The 22,527-nt window shown below is 43.8% G+C and overlaps 1 long non-coding RNA gene across 1 annotated transcript in view; it reads right to left on the minus strand.

The window, feature by feature from the left end:
* LOC309535204 overlaps window positions 1-22,527 on the minus strand; it is a 98,746-nt gene that overhangs the window by 10,248 nt on the left and 65,971 nt on the right. The window lies entirely within an intron of this gene.

The raw sequence follows: 22,527 nt of genomic DNA on the forward strand, positions 1-22,527 counted from the left end.
TTACTCCCTCAGTAAAGGAGATGCAGGAGTAGAAATATGGGTCTACTCATGAATATCCTTTGCTGGACTGTGGCAAATTAAGTCCAGGTCATGTGATTCTACCTAGCTGCCAAGCAACCAACGAGGAAACAGCTAGCTATAGAACTTATTTTCTGACCCTAACAGTCATAATTTGCAATGCACCCCCCACCCCACAACCACCCCGTGGCTAATCTGCCCTGGCCTCAACACATTTCTCTCTCTCCAGGTAGTCAGACATAGATATTAACTTAAAAACGCAAATCCTTTTGTACTTATTTTTCATAATATATGTAAGACTTGAAAAATAAATGTTTGTTACTATTTCTTATATAAATTTGTTTAAATTAATTGATATCAGATTCAACTAGCTCGTTTTCAGCTGTTTTTTTAAATCATGCATACATTTTATATGTACAACAGATTTTAAAGTCAACAGTTTGCTGTTCAGAATTCCTTTTTTTTAAAAAACCAAAGTTTGTAACTTTCACCTCAAAGAGGGAAAAATATACATTTTATTAATAAAATCAAGTCTTGTCTACCTGGACTGATCATTCTGTTTCTTAGACATATAGGAAAGGTTATCTCTACTTCAGTAACACAGTGATATTCTGGTTCTAGATAATCCATCACATGTACCAAGGAATACAGATCAAAACATTCCTAAATATCACAGCAAAGGCAATTAAAAAAACAACAACCCTCAAAATCTCCAAATTCTCAGCTTCAAAACTGGAGTTTGGGTCTTTATTTTATTCCACCTGATTCTATCTGCTGTCTCCTCCTCATACCAGTCTCCCAAGTCACTCAGCATGGCCTACACAGATTCGCCCTCTTTAGCGGGTTGTGGCTTTTAAGCCATTTGTACACTGAGTAAAGCTATACAATAAATTCATACAATTTTCTGCATGTAATTCACCTTCCAAGCCAAAAATGTGGGCTGTATGCACGGTTAGTCCTACAGAGTTAACCCATCGAGCATGGGTTGATTTAGGGTCAATGAGCATGGCTAAATTAGGGTCATTATAGTCAACAGGTCTACTCTGAGTACAGCTTTGTTGGCTACAACCCTCGGTTTTCAGTCAGGCAGTTTCATTATGACAACATACTTTCTGCAAGTACAGTGGTACCTCGTGTTAAGTACTTAATTCGTTCCGGAGGTCCGTACTTAACCTGAAACTGTTCTTAGCCTGAAGCACCACTTTAGCTAATGGGTCCTCCCGCTGTTGCCGCGCCGCTGGAGCACAGTTTCTGTTCTCATCTTGAAGCAAAGTTCTTAACCTGAAGCACTATTTCTGGGTTAGTGGAGTGTATGTAACGTGAAGCGTATGTAACCCGAGGTACCACTGTACAAGAGCTACATATTCTGCCCATGATCCCGAGGTCCACCAGTGCTTAGATACAATACACCTAGATTACTTAAAATCATAGAGTTGGAAAGGACCCTGGCAGTTATCTAATCTAACCCCTGCAATGTAGGAATCTCAACTAAACAATCCATGACAGGTGCCCATCCAACCTCTACTTCACATTCATTCCACTGTTGAGGGGACAGCTCCCTAGATGCAAATAGCTGCTGAGATACTCTGGTCAAAATGCTGTGGAGATTAGACCAGCCTTCACCAACCTAGAGGCCCTCTAGATGTTTTGGACAACAGCCAAGCCAGCATGGACAATAGCCAGGAATGATGGGAGTTGTAGTCCAAAAATATGGAAGGCACCAGGTTGGCAAAGACTGAACTAAATGGCCCATACACACATCCTCACCATTTTGTGGTGCAGGTGACTATGTTCTCCATCTACACACCTATATTAGTATGATATTTTTTTCTCTGTTTAAAACCTAGACAAATCAGTTAAACAATGTTCCTGGTCATGATGATAATCAACCGATTTTTTTAAATTAAAAAACCAATTAATTGATTTTGTCCGCGATGAGATAAGGGTGGTCATCATTAAATTTCAGCAAGCTTGGTTGCTAACATAGCTTTTGGTCACAGTCTGGAAAATAAAATTGTATTGACTCAACCTGAAAGTGTCAGCAGAACTGTTTCACTTGCCAAAAAGAGATACTAGTTTGGGTTTTTTTAATATTAAAAAAAGGCTTCAAAGTGGAATTGTTAATTCTTATTCAGAAATCCTGGCTTCATGAAATACTGTGTCAAAATTAAATTGACTTTTCCAGAGTTAGATGGAGCTTAATCCCTAACCTTTTCACAATGACTGGAATTAAGATTTTCACAATTATTAGAGGCGGCAGAGAAGCATTTTCAGCTGTGTAGCAGAAGAAAAATCATTAATGCTATTTTTATATCACCTTATATATTTTATTATCAACTCACTCTCTCCGATTCAGAACCCTGTGCACTGCAATGTGTATCTGATGTTCTTCTGAAAGGATGATTCTGGATTTACTGCAGTGGGGGAGAAGGGTAGGAACAGATGGATCTATTTCATACTTTTACCCATAGCTCCTTTACTTATGAGTAGCAAAGTAGCAATAAGTCAGGGTTCCATCATTGCAAGCATTTCTGCTTGGGCAACAGGACTTCCTACCTCTCTCCCCACACCGTGTGTGCAATCTCTTCTTTAGATGTCCTCTCAAACTTCCAGAGATGATTTGGGGAGGGTGGGTGGTCCTCAGGTGGGGAAAAGAGAGGCGAAAGTTATTTTACCCAAGCAGAAATTCCTTGGGCTGTTGGGAAGCATTACTTGGCTACTACCCTTCATTTCCACATAAAACTGCGAGTTTTTTGGGGGGTGAGGGGGTTACCAAAACACAGATTTTGACACATTTAGGCTGCAGTCCTATTATGGGGGCAGAATCTGAAGATGGTTCACCCATGATATCCAAATCTTTGTCAGGTTTAAGATGGCAGAATGGGAGGTTCTAAGAAAAAAAATTATACATATTTCCACCCACTTCTAGGCTGGGTTTCTTCCCCCCACCCCCTAAAAAACATTTAGCCTTCCACTTAAAAATAGGAGGACAAAATGGGTAGAGAGAGAGAGATTTCATTTGGGGGCATATCAGGGGATCAGGATAGCTTTGGATTCCAGCCATTTTCCACTCCTCCATGATACTCCACCAAACTGTCCCAAACACACCTCCTTTGGGGATCTGCCCATGCCAAACATCTGCTGAGCCAATATTTTGGAGGTAAGTTGTTAAGAGGGGGAAATCAGATATTGGATCTCCCTCTCCAGTGTGAGAATGCTGTTTCCAGTGCTGGAGAGAGGTGTCCAATTTATTCTATGGCTCCTGGAATGTCCCCACTGCCCTGGGAACATTGGCTTGCACTCCTGAGCTGGTCAGAAGATTCAGAGAAGTACAAAACAGCCATGGTCTGATCTGCAGATTCATCCAACAGATTAAAAATCCCAATACAAAATGCTCCATTCTCTAAGTCTGAATCCCTGAACCATCCCCTAGGAGAGCATCTCCAAACACACATCCCTTAAGCAACATTGAATGCTATTTCCACTAAAGTGGGTGTAATGATGTTTCAGGGTGAGGGACCTCCATATTGACAATGGAGCTCCTCCCTGGGTAATGATGATTTGGTCCAGATGATATGGTGAATGGCAAAGCTGAACCCAAGGCTGAGGTTCTATGTTTATATTTCTGATTAACGTGTGTTCCCCCATTTGAAACGGAAGTAGATATGTACATATCACTAGATTACAAGATTGGCTTCAGTCTAATGGCTTTGAATTGTATACAGATCATCCTGTATATGGGGACTTCCTCTGCTCTTTTATGTATATGTTTCTGTTCCCTTCTAGAATAAAAGGAGACCGTGTAAACATGGGGATATTGTACTCAATGTTCAGAATATATTTGCAATACTCTAATTTGCATTTATTGCTCTGAAATGGTAAACCCCAGCTGAGACCAATATTTTAAGGATTAAACAATACCCCAGTTTGGAGTTTGGTTACAGTTCATTAAATTTAGATAGTAGCAAACACAGAGAGAGTAGAATTACAAAGCTTTACAAATTTAAACAAACCACAGAACGTCAAATGCAGAACACACTATAAAAACTCAAGAGGCTTGAGGTAACTTTTCCTGTGCATTACAGAATGGTAATAATTATGACTACAAGCAGCAAAAGATTCCAACATAAATAGATGGGGGGATGGGACAAGAATGGGGTGAATCCAAGTAAATCACATTAAGTTTACCCTGAGTACGATTTACAGTGGTACCTCGGGTTACAGACGCTTCAGGTTACAGACTCTGCTAACCCAGAAATAGTACCTCAGCTTAAGAACTTTGCTTCAGGATGAGAAAAGAAATAGCGTGGCGGAGTGGCAGCAGCGGGAGGCCCCATTAGCTAAAGTGGTACCTCAGGTTAAGAACAGTTTCAGGTTAAGAACGGACCTCCAGAACAAATTAAGTTCTTAACCTGAAGGTACCACTGTAAATGGATTTGACCCAATATTGAAGCCAAATAGCTTAAAGGTGCTTAGGATTGGCTCAGTGGTGTCATATTAATAAATAGTTCATTGTTTAACCTGATACTCAGGGAATCTCAAGTACAGACTCCGCTAACCCAGAAATAGTACCTCGGGTTAAGAACTTTGCTTCAGGATGAGAGCAGAAATCATGCTCCGGCGGCGCGGCAGCAGCAGGAGGCCCCATTAGCTAAAGTGGTGCTTCAGGTTAAGAACAGTTTCAGGTTAAGAACGGACCTCTGGAACGAATTAAATACTTAACTCGAGGTACCACTGTATAGTTTTATTAGCATTGTATCCGGAAAGCATCCAGGAATTTGTGACCTGGGGCTCTTGTGGACCTAGGGCTGGACTCCTCGCCTTTAGGGGCGATGGAGCTGTCCCTCAATTACCTATCTCCGTAAGAAACCACAGTGTATTGTGCTATCACCTATCTTAAACATCTTGGTGGGATGCCAGGGTTCCTGCAAGAGCACTAACACTAACCGCCAAGGATCTGGAAGGGTGGCGACTGACTCCTGTTGAACCGCAACAAAGCCACACCCCCTCACCCATGATGTCCAAGCAAACAGTTACTAAATTGAACAAGGCTTTCAACTACAAGAGATTTCTCCAAGTTCAGGTGGGGCTAGCTACACAGACTGAGCCACAGCCCTAATTAAGAATCTATCTAGAGGTCTATCCTGCTGAAAACAGGTATGAGCTTCTTGGGCTTGCATGCGAGTTGCCAGCCTGAGCTTCACTTGGAGCTGTCCAAGGTTCCGTCAAAATCAGAAGCCCTGCTGGAAAACTACACTTGGGTTTGTCACACAGTTGTCACCACAGCCTGGAATTCAACACGGATGCCTTAGGATAATTATAGCTAAGTTCAAACTACCTCCCACAAAATCACAAAGCACGGCTAGTTCTGACTGGTGATTATAGGGGTCCTTGATATAAGTATTCTGAGAGTGAGAGAAGAAATATAAATCATCCATAATAAAGAATCTCCTTTGGATTGGATGAGGGACTCCCCAAATTTATCTCCTTGCAAAACAGATTTTTTTTGGGGGGGGATTCCCAATGTAATCCAAGGTCTGCCTCCCCACCCGTCCTTTAACCAGTGCCTAAACTAGGCAGAAACCACATTTTCTGGGGAAATAGCTCAGTGATAGAGCACATGCTTCACTGCACACATAAGGTCCCTGGAAACTCTATTTTAAAGTAATAATCAGGAAGGAGATGGTGTCAAAGACCCCTCTTTGCCTGAGACCAGTCAGTCAGAAGAGAGACTTCAGCACTTGGGGGATCGATAGTCTGACCTAGTATTAGCAGCTTCTTATTTTCCTATTTTATGAATATAAGTAGCTGCAGTAGTAGCAGCCATACTAAACAGCAGCATCAATTTCCATTCATTTTAATCATTCAATTTAGTTTTCAGTGAAATCCTCTCACCTCTCCACACACAAACACTACGCCAGGCATTCCCAAACTGTTGTCCTCAATAAGGTGGTGCATCACATGTCTGAAGAACACTTTCAGCTTGAATTCAATTTGTAGTACAATAAAGCACAACAGGAGAAACAAAACAAGCAATAAAAATATCATTTTAAAAAATCATACGGCGTCTAGCACATTACAATGGCTAAATCAGGCAGAAAAATCATTAAGTGGTCTGTCAAGACCCTCAGCATTTTTAAAGTGGCCTATGGAGGGGAATTATGTAGCACTGGATTACGTACATTTATACACAGGATCCTAAACAATCCTATTAAACAGCCAGGCCTATTGAGTTCAGTTGGAATTACCTTAGCCACAATCCTAACCAAGTCTAATCAGGAGTCCAACTTAATTCAAAGGCACTGAATTCAAGAGAGGGATTTAGCATTGCAGCTTTTGTCACATTCTGAGCAAGTGATTGATACTGAAGCTTTGGAAAGCTCGGTTTATATTTCATGCAGTGTCACCATTTATATACTGACTTAGCTGCTTTTTTAAAAAATAACATTCTGATTGCCAGGCATTACACTCCCTGGTGGTGGGGGGTGGGGGGAATATTGCTCAGACTCATCTTGTATTTCCTCCATAGTGCCAAGCAGGGGGAGGATAATCATTCCAGCTACTTCGTGGTTTTAAAACAAAAACATCTGTGCTGAGAAGCTGTAGTCAGATAACACAAAAATGAGAAATTAATCACTTGCCTAAGTATACTGTAAACACAAGGCTGGGTAGAACATTTATCACCATTCTGCCTCCTGCTTACTTTAGGGGAGAGTGAGCTTAATTACTTTCCCAGTATTCCCTACCCCTCTCTAATAAAGAAAGAGAATAAAGAAAAGTTTTCATTGGTTCTCAGATACTAGCCTTCCGTTTTGTCAATTAAATGCGGCAAAGGGAAATGATCCGGTTTTCTTTTGCTAAAATGATGCCCTTCGCTCTGGATACTGCAGTAGCCCCAGGAGTCATCAAATTGATGCTTCCTGCAGAAGGCAGCCAGCCTGGGTCCTTAAATAACAGTGAAAGCAGAGCTGTCACTGAGAGAGGAAGCTAAGGTATTACCATCTCAGTGGGGGAGGGACCAGGGCATGGAAGGTAAATTGCCTGCCAATTTAAAGAAGGAAGTTTGCTTGCTCCAAGTGCAAGATTGCCTAGAAATAGAAAGCTCTTTCAGATCATCTTTGCCAACAGTAGCGCTGTATTCCTAGGCACAGTTTTGGGAGAGTAGACTCATTGAATTCAGTGAGACTGACTCCTAGGACTCCACAAGAGTGCACCATCAGTCTTGGATAGCTCAACAGAGGAATCACCACATGCCTCACCGATACAAAAATAAAATGATCCCAGGAGTATCCTAAAGAGATGGTAAAGTAAAGGTAAAGGGACCCCTGACCTTTAGGTCCAGTCGTGGCCGACTCTGGGGTTGCAGCGCTCATCTCGCTTTATTAGCTGAAGGAGCTGGCGTACAGCTTCCGGGTCATACGACCAGCATGACTAAGCTGCTTCTGGCAAACCAGAGCAGTGCAAGGAAATGCCGTTTACCTTCCCGCCGGAGTGGTACCTATTTATCTACTTGCACTTTGACGTGCTTTCAAACTGCTAGGTTGGCAGGAGCAGGGACTGAGCAACAGGAGCTCACCCCGTCACAGGGATTCGAACCACCGACCTTCTGATCGGCAAGCCCTAGGCTCTGTGGTTTAACCCACAGCGCCACTTGCGTAGACTGGTGCAAAAGAGTGTGAATTAGGCTGCATGTATTTTATATGTGCACCCGCAAAGGTACATAACCTTTGATAGCATGTGAAAGTTTGATAGCATGTGAACAAGAGTGATTGAATATTTATCACCAGCTCCGTTTTCTATGTTGCATGTGAAATGCCCAAAGGAAATTATCCAGAAACCACTACATTAGACAAGAGTCCTCCTGAACTCAAATACAGATTTTCTTTTTTAAAAAAGCTTTAAATAAGGCCTTAAGAACCACAGCCCAGCTTTCTTGATTAAGCTATACAGGCCAATTTGTATATTCATTTCCTCCCCACATTAAGCTAACTAATTATGGTCCCCATGAGACATCCACAATCAGGTACCCATGGACCCATTGCCCAACCTGACTCCAGAGGCATACAATAGGACACGGTCTGAGGGCCCTTGACCAGGGCCGGCCCTGCCATTGGGCAAAATGATGCAACAATCTCAAATAGTGGGCATGGGGGTGAATTGGTGCCCCTCCCTCAGTCCCACTGCTTGTCTCTCTGATGCCAGACCAGTACTCTGATCACAGGCAAGCCGGATGTGACGACACATTTTTATTCCCATGACCTGAACCTAATAAGTGCCTTTCCGGATAAGGCAAACGCCAGCCTAGTCCAGAATTCTGTCCCCTCAGTGCCTATGGGAATGACATAAGCAGACAGTGAGTAGGATAGCCCTCTCCACTCATGATCTCCAGCTCTTGCTATTCAGAGGGAAATTACAGGAGTACTGGGGTTGGACACATGGCCACCATGATTAGTGGCCTTTTATAGCACCCCCCCAAAAAAAACACAATAAAAAAATTGATGGTACAATGGTCCATTACCTTCAGCCTTTCCTTCTCAACCACTTCAGACTGAGCTGGCCCACAGAATGGGAAGATTCAGAGGGAATAGTACATTCTCTGAAACTTATCCTGATAAGATAACAATTACTGAGCTACAGGAGGCTTTGCAACCCCATCCTGCTACAGCTTCAGAAGCCTCACTCTTGTTAGATTAGATTTCTCAAAGGCAGTTCATCTGAAAGTGTGGTTTAGCATTGCTTCGGTGTTGCTGAAAGGTATTCACAGATTCACACACCAGGAAGGCCTAAGTACATTTGTATGTGTATGATTCAAAATGCACTTTCCTATTTATTTTCATATTTCAATACCCCTTTCTGTATTTATTTTGGTAAAGATTTCTAAAAGAAATACTGGCTGCTGCAGGCATTCCATCTTACTCTGCTCATATTCATTAAAACCGACAATTTGGTATTATATTATTGCTCTTCTTCCATGTAATCCCCTCACATCCCAAACCTGCCTCTATCACAAGCGTCTAAGAGCTCATGAAAAATTACACTTAAAATTGCCTGTTCATTGTTTCCTATGAGCAATTGCATTTTGCGGGAAACCTGATTCAATCAAACCAACGTGAAATACGAATACTTTAGCTAGTAACTGCTAAATGCCACCCCATGGCTTGATTTGGAATTGGGCTTGGGAAAAGGAGCTATCTTCCAAATAAATGGGAAAACAGCTTTATTTCTCCTGAGTCCAATTCCAAAATTTGGATCCTGCTGCTCTCCCAATTACATTATATGGAATATGACTGAGTCTAAAAACCTTAGGGGTGCTCTGGCCCAAAAAAATTACCTTGTATTTGTGCTTGTGTCGTTTAAAAAAAATTCTGATCTGCTCCCCACTGTTCTCTCCCCACTTTAATCTATGTCTCATTTTCTGAGCCATTACAAATAAAATTCAATATATTGGGGAATCTAAACATGCTTTAACTTCTCCCTTTTTGGTCACAGTAGATGACATCTCCATAGAAGATTGACAATTTGAGCCCAGCCAAATTGGTTTAAGCCTTCCAAATCCTCCCATTTTACAAAGGAGTTCTTTTTTTAAAAAAAGTGTACCAAAGATATGTATGCTAAAGGGGAGTGTACTTAAAACCCATACATTAGTGAAAAGAACCTATAGTGCATTATATTAGGGAAATGTGTTTGCAAAAACACGTCTGAGGAGAAATACAAACTAAAGTAATGGATAGATAAAGTACAGTGAGATTAACTGGAAGTCAGTTTTATATTTCTTCTCTATAAGTTTTATAATTGTATTTAGTATCAGGAGTATATATGAAGATAATTATATTAATCTTCTTGTATCTTATAGTGTGGTGGTTTGTTTGATTTTTCTGTTATTTGTTTGTTTGATTGTTTGTTTACTTGTATGTACGTCTGTTTTCTCATACATGTATTTATTTTAAATTAATAAAGATATATTTAAAAAATAAATAAATAAATAAAAGTGATGACATTTTTTTGTGAAGACTTTTTATTTTAAAAATGAACTGATGCAGAAGTCTGGAAATTGTAACTTAAGCTTGCAAAAAATGAGAAATTGAGAAAAATCAAAAGTTGCAGATCCACACAACTCTGTTGCACAATGGGCAGAATGCAGTGGCGAGTTGTCCATGGGCTAATGGGACGAGCCTAGTCCCTTTAATGTTCCTGGCAAGACATTTACGTGTACCTGCTTAGCCAGTGTCTCCAGGTTCCGTGTGTGTGTGTGTGTGTGTGTGTGTGTGCGCGCGCACCTCACTCTTCTCTCTGAGTACCTCTGTGAAGGCCGCAAAACTGCAGGACCCTGTAGAGCAATACACACACAGGAGCAGGAAGCAGCTGCTTCAATGATAACTGCAGCCCCTTCTCCTTCATTTTTTAAGGAAGAGCAGTCGGAAAATCTGAAGATCCTATGGGGTGGAAGACAAGATCTGTGCAACCTGAATATCTCACTTCCTCCCGCCTCTCCTTCAGCCACTGTGTGTGAGTGTGTTTTGAAAGTGCAGTGTTTTAATATAAGAAACCCCCAGACAGAGATGAGGAGGCCTGGAAAAACCTGGAAAAATTGGAGGGGGGGACCCAGGTCCGCCCCCGTTTTTCCTCAAAGCAAATGGGGGGGGGAGTGTGTGGAATATTCAGACTATATCAAACTGGTTTTTTTTTCGATTTTTCTGGGGTGGAAACGGCTTTGGGAAAAATGAGAAAAATGGGGGAAAATCTGGTGTGTGTGTGTTTTTTCAATTTTCATGAAGGATCAACAGCAATATGCAACAACCAAAAACAACACAATCATAGAAAGGGAAATGGTGAAGAAAGGGAGGGGTGTTAAAAATGTGTTTTTTTTAATTGGGGGTTAGAATCCACACTTCCGCCTGGGGATGTCTTTTTCTAACAAACAAAAACAAAGCAAAGCCAAACTTCTTTTTGCAAGCTGCTAGGTACTGGTAAATTGGCGGGCGGGGAATGCACTTCCTTGATAGGCTGTGGACGCTCCTTCATTTAAGGCTTTTTGGCATCTTCCAGAAATGCTTGAGTGGATATTCCTGCCTTGCAGGCAGTTGGACTAGGTGATTCTTGGGGTTCCCAACTCTACATACAGCCCTAACTGTTGCCTTAAGAAAAAAATCACTGCATGCCGCTGGCAACATGCTGTGTGCCCCATGGGTGTACATTTCAGAGTTTGTGAACTAGACTGCCTTTATATTCCTGTCTTTAGCTGTTGTGATTTTTTCCCTGTTTGTTATCCTCTCTCTATGGCATGAGAACAGCATGACAACTCAGAGAAAGTGTGTATCTCCCACCTAGGGAGATGTACAAATTTCCTGCACCCCACTCCATCGAGAATTTTCACATTTCCCAAGTAAGGAGAGATGGATGAATATGCCAGGAAACCGGAAGCATCACACATCCGTGCTTCCTGTTCCTTCCCCAGAATATTTACAGAGGAATGACAAAGGGAAGATTAAACTGCCAGACATAGCCTGGCCTTGATTCAATAATTTCCCAGCATTTCAGAGGATTAAATGTGTTTGGAAGTTTGCGCATGTGCCCTGCTTTCATGCTCTGCATAATCTTTCTGGCGCCCGCGTCTGGAAGGTCTAAGTGAGAAAACAGCAGCTAGCTGGTGTGATTGCTCATTAAATTTAACGAGCAGGTTAGAATTAGCTACTATGGAAAATAAGATGAAAGAAAAATCACACCTTTGAAAACTGTGCTGGAAGTTGAATGAAACATATGCAAGACCAATTAGTCACATAATGACCTGTGAACAGTTTCATGGTGGCTAAAGACAAATTGGGGAATCTGCAGGAGACTTCCAGGCATGTTACTCAAGTGAAACACAATGGCAATTGTGGAAGAAACCATACATTTAACTCTAAAGCCATGAATATATTCTACTTCGTGGATTCACATATGTTTTGATGTTTCTTGTATGTGTTATCCTGGGTATCAGATAGCCATTCCTAGTTAATTACAGTTCTGATTTCATCCGTATTTTGCCTTCTGTGGAGAGTTTGGGGCTGTGTACACAATATACTTTTAAAGCACATTAGAAACACCTTTTCCCCTTCAAAGTACCCTGGGTACTGTAGCTTGTTAAGGGTTGCTGGCAATTGTAATTCTGGGATGGATAAACTACAATGCCCAGAATTATTTAGGGGACAGATGTATTTCAAATGTGCTTTGAAAGGTGCAGTGTGTATTCAGTTATTTATCAATGGCTTCTCAGGGCTACACCCTCACAATAAGCAATGTACACGCAGAAATCAAAATGACATGAGGCAGAGTATGAAACACTGAAGGGATTCAGAAAAATAAACATGTAAGCAAGACTCATCCAAACGCTTAAGAAATGGCAAAAGTTAAGCTTTCAAGGCCTTCCTGAATGCCAGAACTGAAGGGGCCAAAGAACGCCAACTGGGAGATAAATCCGCAGTTACACACCCACCACTAAGAAGGCCCTGTCGCAGGATCTCTTTGATCAGTCTTCGCTGACCTGCTGCCTTCCAGATGTTTTGGAAAACAACTCGAAGAAACATCAATTTTCATTCTACCTCCTTTTTCTCAGTTGATGGGTTTGGTAAGTTTAGATTCTGTACTTAACGGTTTTACATTTTCCCCTACCCACCAATTAAATCAGAGTTTCCCAAACTTGGGTCTCCAGCTGTTGTTAGACTACAACTCCCATCATCCCTAGCTAGCAGGACCAGTGGCCAGAAATTATGGGGATTTTAGTCCAAAAACAGCTGGTGACCTAAGCTTGGGAAGCCCCAATTCAGATGATATTAGACAGAGCTGACTCTGGGCTTTTGTAGACACATTGGAAACCTAAATAAAAACTTGCTGCATCAGGCCAATGACCCATCTAGCAAAACGTATTGTTCTCACAGTCACCAAACAGATGTGTGTGGGGTATCCTACTAGTATCTTCATTCCCACTCTGGTTTAAAGCCCTGGTTGGCAAGAAGAAGCTTTTCATTTACTTCTGATCCCTTATAGTACTTCTCTCTCTCTCTCTCTCTCTCTCTCTCTCTCTCTCTCTCTCTCTCTCTCATAAACATGCAACTATTTTATGGTGGAACCACTTCCAGTGAATCTTTATCTCCAAACAGCTTTCCCTTAAGATTGGAGGTATACATAATATGGTATGGTAGAAGTTTAGTTCAGTAAACTTAATTCCCAAATTAATTGATGTTACAGCTCATCACCCATAGTAATGTTTCCAGAATCCTTCCCCCATTATCTTGTGCTGTCAAGTTAAATTTATCTTTTCGACATTGGAGTTGCTAAACAGTGTAAGAAGAGAAGAACAGGAGCTACATTAGCCAGAGGGAGGGAGGGGAGCCACACTATTACATTTAATGGTTCTGATTCTCTTTGCATTTCAGTCGTTGTAGGTTGTTTTGCCATGAAAGCAGTCAATGGCTTTCCTGAAAATAAGAGTCAACTTTTTATTTGGCTAAGTGCTAATGAAATTTTAGGAGGAATTAACGGTTCCCCAACTTGAACACACACAGACACAAGACATTTTGCTTCCAGAAATCACTTTAGAAACAACATGACAAGGGACTGCCGCGTAATACAAGAACTGAAACGACAGAACATGACCCTGCTAATATATGCCACATTTTGTATGTAACAATTCCATCTCCCAGTGAAAATGAGGGTGACATCACCTGCCACAACCATTCATTCCTAGTTGCGAGTTTAATTTGGGGTGATAGGGAGCTTGTGTGGACTTCTTCACCACCACAAAAAGCTAAAGTTTTGTTTGTTGAAAAAAGGAGCAGAATTAGTGTTGAGAAACGATAACGCTGAATTAAGAAACATGTGGGATTTGAAGGCTAAGAGGGAGGGAATTTTGTCCATCTGGCTGATTGGCTGAGCCATTTGGTTTTTGCCTACTACGCAGCAAATCGTCGCAACTTGTAAGGTTGCGGTTAGGCATTGGTTATAAATTGGTTGGAGGAGGGGTAAGCATTGGCTGGGCCTGCCCCTCCAATGCTGGCGCAGAAGGGAATTCTGTTAAAGGAATCCAGGGGCTTGCCACAATTTCGGCCGAATCCCTGAAATGGGGCTAGGGCTGGCAAGCCCTGGGGAGCATGTGGGTGAGCGGTGAGGGCCTGTGACTCAGCTCCATTGCTCCCCAATATTGTTTTCCCTTTACTGGCTTCCGAGGGAGTTCGGAAGTCAGTTCTGTCCCAGGCGGGGGGACAGATATTCTTAACCAATGCCTAAGCAACCACTCACAGGTATGTAATTTAATATAGTTGTGGCCAAAATTATGCCAAAAACCTTAAACAAAAAATATGTGCGAGTTGTGAGTTATTTTGTGGGGTGGCTTGGGGACCTCAACACGCAATTAAAATACATTAGAAACAGTTTGAAACAACTGACAATCACAGAAATAAGGTGGGCAATAAAAATTTACACCGTAGGTGTCAAAAGCCAGGGTATAGGGGTGCAACTTCAGCATTTACTGTACGATGAAGGTGCAGGGAGGCAGTTCCACAATTGAGCGGCTGTCACAGACAATGCTTCTTCAAAATCTGGCAGCTAGAGTTCTGGTGGGAGCTAGGTTTTGGAAGCTTGTAACCTTACTTGCTATAGCCTCTCTGGTTTCTAGTCTGTTTCTGGGCCCAATTCCAAATGTTGATATTTGCCTTTCAATCCCTGAACAGCCAGGGACCAGGACATCTAAAGGACCGCACATGAGCCTATGCACTCATTAGGGTTTGCTAGATAAGTTGTATCATAGCTAATTGGCTACAAAGCCGGAGAGAACCATCTCTGCAGCTATGTCTAGACCAGGGATTAGGAAGCTTTCGCCATATAGTTGTGCTATGGCTGATCTAATGCTACTGATTTCATTTGTATTCTCCTCCACCATGGTTTCACTACAGAGTGCTTCATCCAATTTCTGAATAGTATTTTGAACATATTTTCCTTTCAAAATGTGCATTTATAAACGTATCTTTGAAAGTATGCATTTTAAAGCACAGTTTGAGACATTCCTTGAGCTGAGAACTTCTTGCAGCATGCAGAGGAAGGCAAAACATAATAAATAGCTGAGCTTTTATCTGCATCTGGGAGGTGTGGATCAGGCCAGTTCAAGCTGGAATCTGGAAAAATTGAACTTCTCAAGCACATTTAATGTATGTGCATGTGTGTATACACACAAGGAGAACATATTCTCTCTTTGTGAAAATCTGTTGTATTCAAAAGCAGGTTATATGTCCTCAAAACAATCCTAGCCTCACTTAAATGCCCTGTTGAATTCAATAGGACTTACTTCTGGGTAAACTTGGTTAGGATTGTGCTGTCGATAAACAAAATGAGCCATGTGAGTAAAGCCAATTGTACTGATCTTTGTGACTGGCACTGTCAAATGACTGTGGGCTTTCACATGTTATAGCAGTTTCATCTGTGTTGCTCCCACAACCCTCTTGCAGATATTAATATTGCGCAGTTTAAGGTGAATGGAAGCACAAGAACTGACTCCTTTTTGAAACAAAGCATTGTCCAGACCCATGAAATTATTATTCAAATTTTACAAGCAGAACTCTTCAAAATAAAACAGAAACATCAAATGATACATCCCAAAATTGTAGCACCCGGCTTGTGGTTAACGCTTAGCTGGAATGAAATATTCAACGCAGCAATAGAGAAATTAAAATAATAATTTATTTGTCAGACAAATAAATGATAGGCACAGTGGTATATGGTTGCGTGTTGAGTTCCGCAGTGCCACCCCCCCAAAAAATTCACACAGCACACGTTAATTTTTTGTTTAAGGTTTTTGGCATAATTTTGGCCACAACTTTATTTAAATACAGAAAATGTGAGTGGTTGCTTAGGCATTGGTTATGACTATGTCCTTGCCCCCCCAAGGACAGCGCTGGCACTTCCGGACACCACCGGAAGCCAGCGTGGGAAACAAGTATTGGGGAGAAATGAGGCTGGGTAAATGCAGTCCAACACCTCTCACCCTCATGTTCCGGTGGGGTCTTGCCCGGCCCAAGTCCGGCTCCACGGACAAGGACGAAAGGATGGCAAGCCCCTGGATTCCTTTAACGGAATTCCCATTCGCATCATTTGGAGGGATAGGCACCTTACCCCTCCAAGCACCAATTTAACCAATGCCTAACCGCCATGGAGCCCACGGCTCCCCGCCAACCACTCACAGCCCCAGCCAAGACCTCAGCTTGGCCACCACCGCACCTAGCCAAGCCTCATTACCCGAAGCAGAAAGGTGCACGCCATCATCTCGGAATAAATCTGGCCTCTGAGAAGAAATCTCAGGATGAAAAATCACATCGCCGCCAAACTCCAAGACCTTTCTCGTCACTGCGGAGTTGATGCGGCCCCTGGCTCTCTCAATGGCGGCTGGGCAACGACTGCCCCTCCAAGCGCGCCGTTGTAGCAGCCTTGACCAAAAAATTTTCGCTACTGGCATCAGAGCCCGCAGCGTCTCCAAGTCCGCTAAAATTGCAGCACGCAGGGGAAAACAGTCCGTAGAAACCAGGTCGTTCTCACCCAGCTGCACCACAATGGCCGATGGGGGTCCTTCCCTTAGGAACTGTCTCCGGATCCGAGACAGCCAAGACAACTGAATATGTGGAGGAAGGCCAAGACCTGTACCCTTTTCCGACTGTCGTGCTGCTACACCAGCCCAGTGGATGATGCTGAGCCCCACCATCCAGATGCGGACAGCTGCTAAACCTGAGATAAATAATAAAATAAAAAAACAATGTAAGAAACCATGTTAGCGAACATAACCTCTGAACGCACCCGATTTCCAGCGGCCCAAATCCTTTATTTTGGCGGCTGACAAGCCCCAGTGAGCTGCCGTCGAGGCAGCCCCAATCCTAAATGAATGGGGAGCAAAATCACCAGCTGTGCCGCCACAAGCCAGAATCGCCTTCCGCATCACCTTCGAAATTGGTGCCTGCTAGGCATTGGTTCCCGACTAGCTGCACCCGACCTCAGCAGGGCAGCACTGATGACTGGGCCCCACCATATCGTCAGTACCAGCAAACATTGTGGGGGAGCAATGAATCCCAAGGCAATCGCATCCCGCCAGGTGTCGTTCCCCATAGGGGAAAGATGCACCCCATCTGCCCTAAAGGGGGCAACTGCCTTGAAGAAAAATAGCAGGGTGCAATATTACAGAACCCACCTAAAGAAAGGACCTATTTTATTTTATTTGTTATTTTATTTTCTTTATTTATTTTATTCTATTGTCCACCGCCTTATTAACATGCTTTCTGGCCTGCTCGGTGGTAGTTTGTCTAGGCATTGGTTCCTGACTAGCTGCACCTGACCTCGGCAGGGCAGCACTGACAACTGGGCCCCACCATATTGTCAGTACAAATAAACAGCGTGGGGGAGCAATGAACCAGGATCAGACTCAAGCTCACCCCCAAATGCTCCCAGGAACTCTTGCGTGGCCCTAGCCCTCGAAAGGGGGTGACAAAAGCATGGCGAATCCTTGGATTCCCTTGAATGGAATATCTTTGCACATTGGAGGGGACAGGTGCTCCAACCCCCCCCCCTCCAGACCACCTTGAACCAATGCCTTAAATTATTTTGAGTCCAGGGAGAGCTGCCATCAACTCAATCCAAGCCCTCTTGCATGCAGGAATGCAAACTTATCCTGGAGGAAGACAGCAAACATTCTCGCCCAGCTGTACCACCAGCCCTGCGGGAGGACCTGCACAGGTCACACTCGACCGCACCAAAGGAAGGACCTCCTCCCAAGCATTCCCCATCCGGACATCCGGTATGTGTTCACTTGGGCAGGAAGACTGAGATGGCGCCCCAGTCCAAACTCGTCAACATGCTTGCCAGCCTAGTGTACAATGCTGTGGCCCAAATGTGCACAGCTGCTCCTATGAAAAAAGGAAATAACAGACAAGCATCAGCACAGACATCATTGTGACACTTCCTGATATAACCCTTGTCAGCGTCAGACTTCCAATGACCCGTATTCACAATCCTGTCTACTGCCAGGCCCCCAGTGTGCAGCCTTTGCAGCAGCACCTAATCGTAAGGAATGAGGCGTGTTCAGCGGTAAGCAAGCCGCAGGCTGTAATAACTGGTGCACAACGTGAGCACATTGATGCCTGGCTAACAGGAACCCATTTTCCTGCACTAGGAGTAGGCCAGCCCCCCAGGGAATAAAAAGCCAAATATTCTGTTATCCATAACCGGGCAAGGGCCCTCCTCACCTGTGGCGGGAAGCCTGATTGTGGCACTCCTGCCCACTAAGTCTGTTTTTGGAGTTCCCAACTCTAATGACAAGCTCCAAAGGATGAGGAAAAGTCCTGAAGCAATAAGCCTCCAGACTCTCAGCCCCGTACTGGCTCCAAGAACCATTTTCCAAACCCTCAGTGCGAAAATGCAATGGACTACTGAAAGGAGTCTTGCATTGATCTTAACCAGCAGACAAGTTTTAACTTGTTGCAGATACTGCATAGGTAAAATTGACCGACTTCCTGCCCACTGTCCTATGAGGTTGGAGCCTATTCCAACCTTCCAAGGCCCTGCGCACTACAAACTTTATGCAAGGGTCTCTGAAAATTAAAGCTTCAGTGTAACAGACATTGCAGCGGACTGAATTCTTATAGTTATAACAGCACGCCCAATCTGCAGCAGGTGGACCAAATACTGCAGGATCTGCTCAGAGGATGGGGGCCAATTCATCTGAATGGCCGAGGACTGCCAGCTTAAGGCTAAGAAATCCATCCTTCCCATAAGAGGTAAAAGCAGAAGGGGAAATGGAAGCTGTCGCTCTCTGTAATTACTAATTGTTGTCAAAATGCCACAGGTGGTCTGGAAAAGTCTGGCAATAGCTGAGTCTGGAGCCCAGGATCTGAAGCGCTTCATCTGAAAGTGGGATAGAGTGTCAGCGACATTGTTAGAGGATCCCGTAATTTGGAGAGTAGAAAGCACAATATTAAACCTTAAGCGGCGCAGCTCGAAAGTATGAGCAGGGCGGCAGAGACTGTGCTAGAGCGTGAGGACTGTTTTGCCAAGATGCTCACCACTACCTGGTTATCAAACCAAAAGCCGATCCGATGGTCACTGAACTCCTCGGGCCACATGTGAACTGCTACTACAATGGGGAAAACTCAAGAAAAGTTATGTCACATGATTGCCTCACCACACCGGGCTTGAGGCCCTAGCTTTGCACACCAGCAACCCTTGAATTAAAACCAAAGGGCAAATATCCAGCAGCACCAGCATGAAAATCCCTGTGCGGGTTCAAGGTATCCTGCCATGGCGAACTACTATTGCATACATGCAGGAATTGCTACCATCGCCTGAATATCTGCCTTCACCACACTTGGTAGGCGTACACAAAGGTAAGGGGACCTCAGGCAGCCTGGTCTAGTGGGAAGATTAATTAAGTGACCCAGCAAGATCGGATCTGATGAAGCATCACTTGCTACAGAGGAAGTATTACAAAATAACTTCCTTCAAGGCAGACAGCTTCTCCATAGGCAAGTGGTATGTTTTAGCAACGATATCCAACTGGATCCCTAAATAAAATGGGAATATTGGGCAAAAGGTATTGAGCTATTGCTTGCCAGCTTCCAGCCCCCGCTTGGGCAGGGGGCATCTTGTGCTGCCATCATGATATGTAAATTTACAGGGCCGACGCTGGCCAGAACCCCTAAAGAAGTCCCGACAAAGCTGCCACCGAGCCAGCTTCCTTTTCAGACACACACTCTGTGCAATGCAAAACAAAACAAAACAAAAACAAAACACACACTCCGTGCAGTGCACACACTCTCCATGCAATGCAACTACACACTCCGTGCAATGCAACTACACACTCCGTGCAATGCAAAAAACATGCTCTGTGCAATGCAACTACACACTCCGTGCAATGCACGCACAAACCCTCCGTGCAATGCAACTACACACTCCGTTCAATGCAACTACACACTCCGTGCAATACAAAACACACTCCCTGCAATGCACATACTCCATGCAATGCACATACTCCATGCAATGCAACTACACACTCCGTGCACTGCACACACCCTCCGTTCAATGCAACTATGTACCCCGTGCAATGCACACACACTCTGTGCAATGCAAAAAACACTCTCTGCAATGCAACTACACCCTCCATGCAATGCACACACCCTCCGTGCAATGCACACACCTTCCGTGCAATGCAACAACCCACTTCGTGCAATGCAGCAACCCACTTCGTACAATGCAACAACACACTTCGTGCAATACAACACACTTTGTGCAATGCAACTACACACTCCGTGCAATGCACACACACCCTCCATGCAATGCACACACCCTCCGTGCAATGCAACTGCAAATCTCTCACGCAATGCAATGCAATTGCAGCCCGTGCAGCGCCGTGCTCTGCAACGCACAGAGCAAACTGCAATGCAGGCACACAAAGGTGCTTTCTCCCAGTTGCATGTTGCAAACGTGGCGCCCGTTACATCCCTCGCAGTGAGGTAACCACCAAAAGGACCTAAGTGTCCAGGTAGAGCAATGGGGGAGCATGCAGCTGTCCCATACAGGGACCAATCCTGAAACCTAGGCATTACCGGCACTATGCGCTGACCCAGTGAAACCAAAGCTTCATGGACCACATGGGGACACTATTCAGGCTGGAAACGCTTCCAGGCCATCGAATTCTAGGGCAAACCCCTAGGATCACCTGCTAGGCCAGGCATAAATGTTTCCAGTGAAATAGCAGAGTTGAGGTAGCCCACAGCTTGTCCAGGTACCCCTGCTTGCCCTTTTAGAGGGAAGCACCCCTTCAAGAAACCCAAAGTTCTTCTATCACAAATGGGCCAAACTACCCAGCAACAGAATAGCCCAAAAGGAGCAGTTTGTTTGTTTTGTTATGACAATGGCTAAGAGGGGGATATGAACCCTGTCTCCCGGGTCCTAGTCCTACACTTTAGCCACTAAGCCACAATGGCTCATCTCTAAAATGGCAGTCACCACTATCAGGGCAAAACAAACTTAAAGAAAATAAACTCATTCAGAAACAGCATAGTTCAAGAGCATATACAGAGTGCTCATAGTCCTTGGAGGCACAGGGAGCCTCTGGGGCCCTCTGTCTGCCTCAGATATACATTAGCAGCAACTGGGCCTGCAAGCAGATACATTCCTATAGCGAGCAATGTCATAACAATATTAAAGGAACTCAAATTAGTGCTCCCACCCAAGGCTAGCTTAAAATTTGGCCAACAGCGCTGCACACACTAAAATAAAGCCAATCTCCGGGGATACTATAAACGAAAGTGATACCAGCTAATCTGGGAACAGCCCTGACTAGCCCCACAATTTCAACAAGAGAAATGGGGGAAACCTTTTTGCGAAAGAAAGCCCCTAATGGGGGCTCTCTCCCTATTGGGAAAGGCAAGCCACAGATACAGGGAGAATCTTCCCACAGGGCAGGGTAAGGGGTGGGGTGGGGTGGGAAATCGAACAGGAAAAGGGGGGAATTAAATTATTTAAGGGACTAGAGAGGATTAAAAAGAAAGGGGAAATAAAGAAATAAAGAAATGTAACCAGACAATGAGAAGATTGTCCAAGTGCTCCATGTGATCCGATGCAAAACGGCCAAGAGGAAGTCCCCTAGTCTAGCTCCTCAATTTATAGACTCTAAACCCCTCCTCCAATTTTGCAACACCCAAATTTCCCCAGCGACCCAATTAACCCTTTCATCTTGGGTTCCCAAAATTGCCTAGTCATGATGGTGGCCTGCTCCCCAACCGCAACACGTGCTCTCTGCTAGTGAGAACACGCTTTACCAAAGCTCTGCCCCCTCCAGCTCTGATGGCCAGCACCTATATTTCCTCGGCCCAGCCCCCTTGCTCCTCCTTTGGCTGCCTCTGTCCAATCAGCCTGGTTGAAATTCCTATTGGCTGTCTGCTAGAACCAATCATAAAAGAGACACCCATTTCCTATTACCTTTTATGGGAGACAAAGAGCTATATTTCCTTCTATCCATAAATGGCAGACAAGTAGCCATATATCTTACATTTGCCTCGACAAGGCACCTTAATTACCAATGGACAGATATTGCTTTTATGTGATTGTAATTGTGGGGCACCGGAATCGTTGCATCACATAATCTTGGACTGTGCTTTTCACTCATCGGCCAGGAGCAAGTTTCTTGCTCAATATCTAAACGGAATCGCCGATGATTCGAATGAAGCCAAACTGAGATATCTACTAAATGATGAAGACCCCCTAAGGTCACTCACGGTTGCCAGATTTTTGATCAGCGTCCTATCCCTAAAGAAGAAAAACGGACTCCTGTGTGGCTCGGATAACCCTTTTAAACCATGATCTATGTTTTAGGATGTAACTAGGTGATATCACCACTGATGTCTTTTATTAATTTATGAACAGAGGGTGATGTTTATGTTGCAAATTTATTGTAATGTATGTGTTGGTCTTTTGCTTATTTTGCTTTGGTTCTTGTCTGTT

Source organism: Podarcis vaucheri (assembly GCF_965113315.1).
Source record: "Podarcis vaucheri genome assembly, chromosome: 6".
NCBI classification, from domain to species: domain Eukaryota; kingdom Metazoa; phylum Chordata; class Lepidosauria; order Squamata; family Lacertidae; genus Podarcis; species Podarcis vaucheri.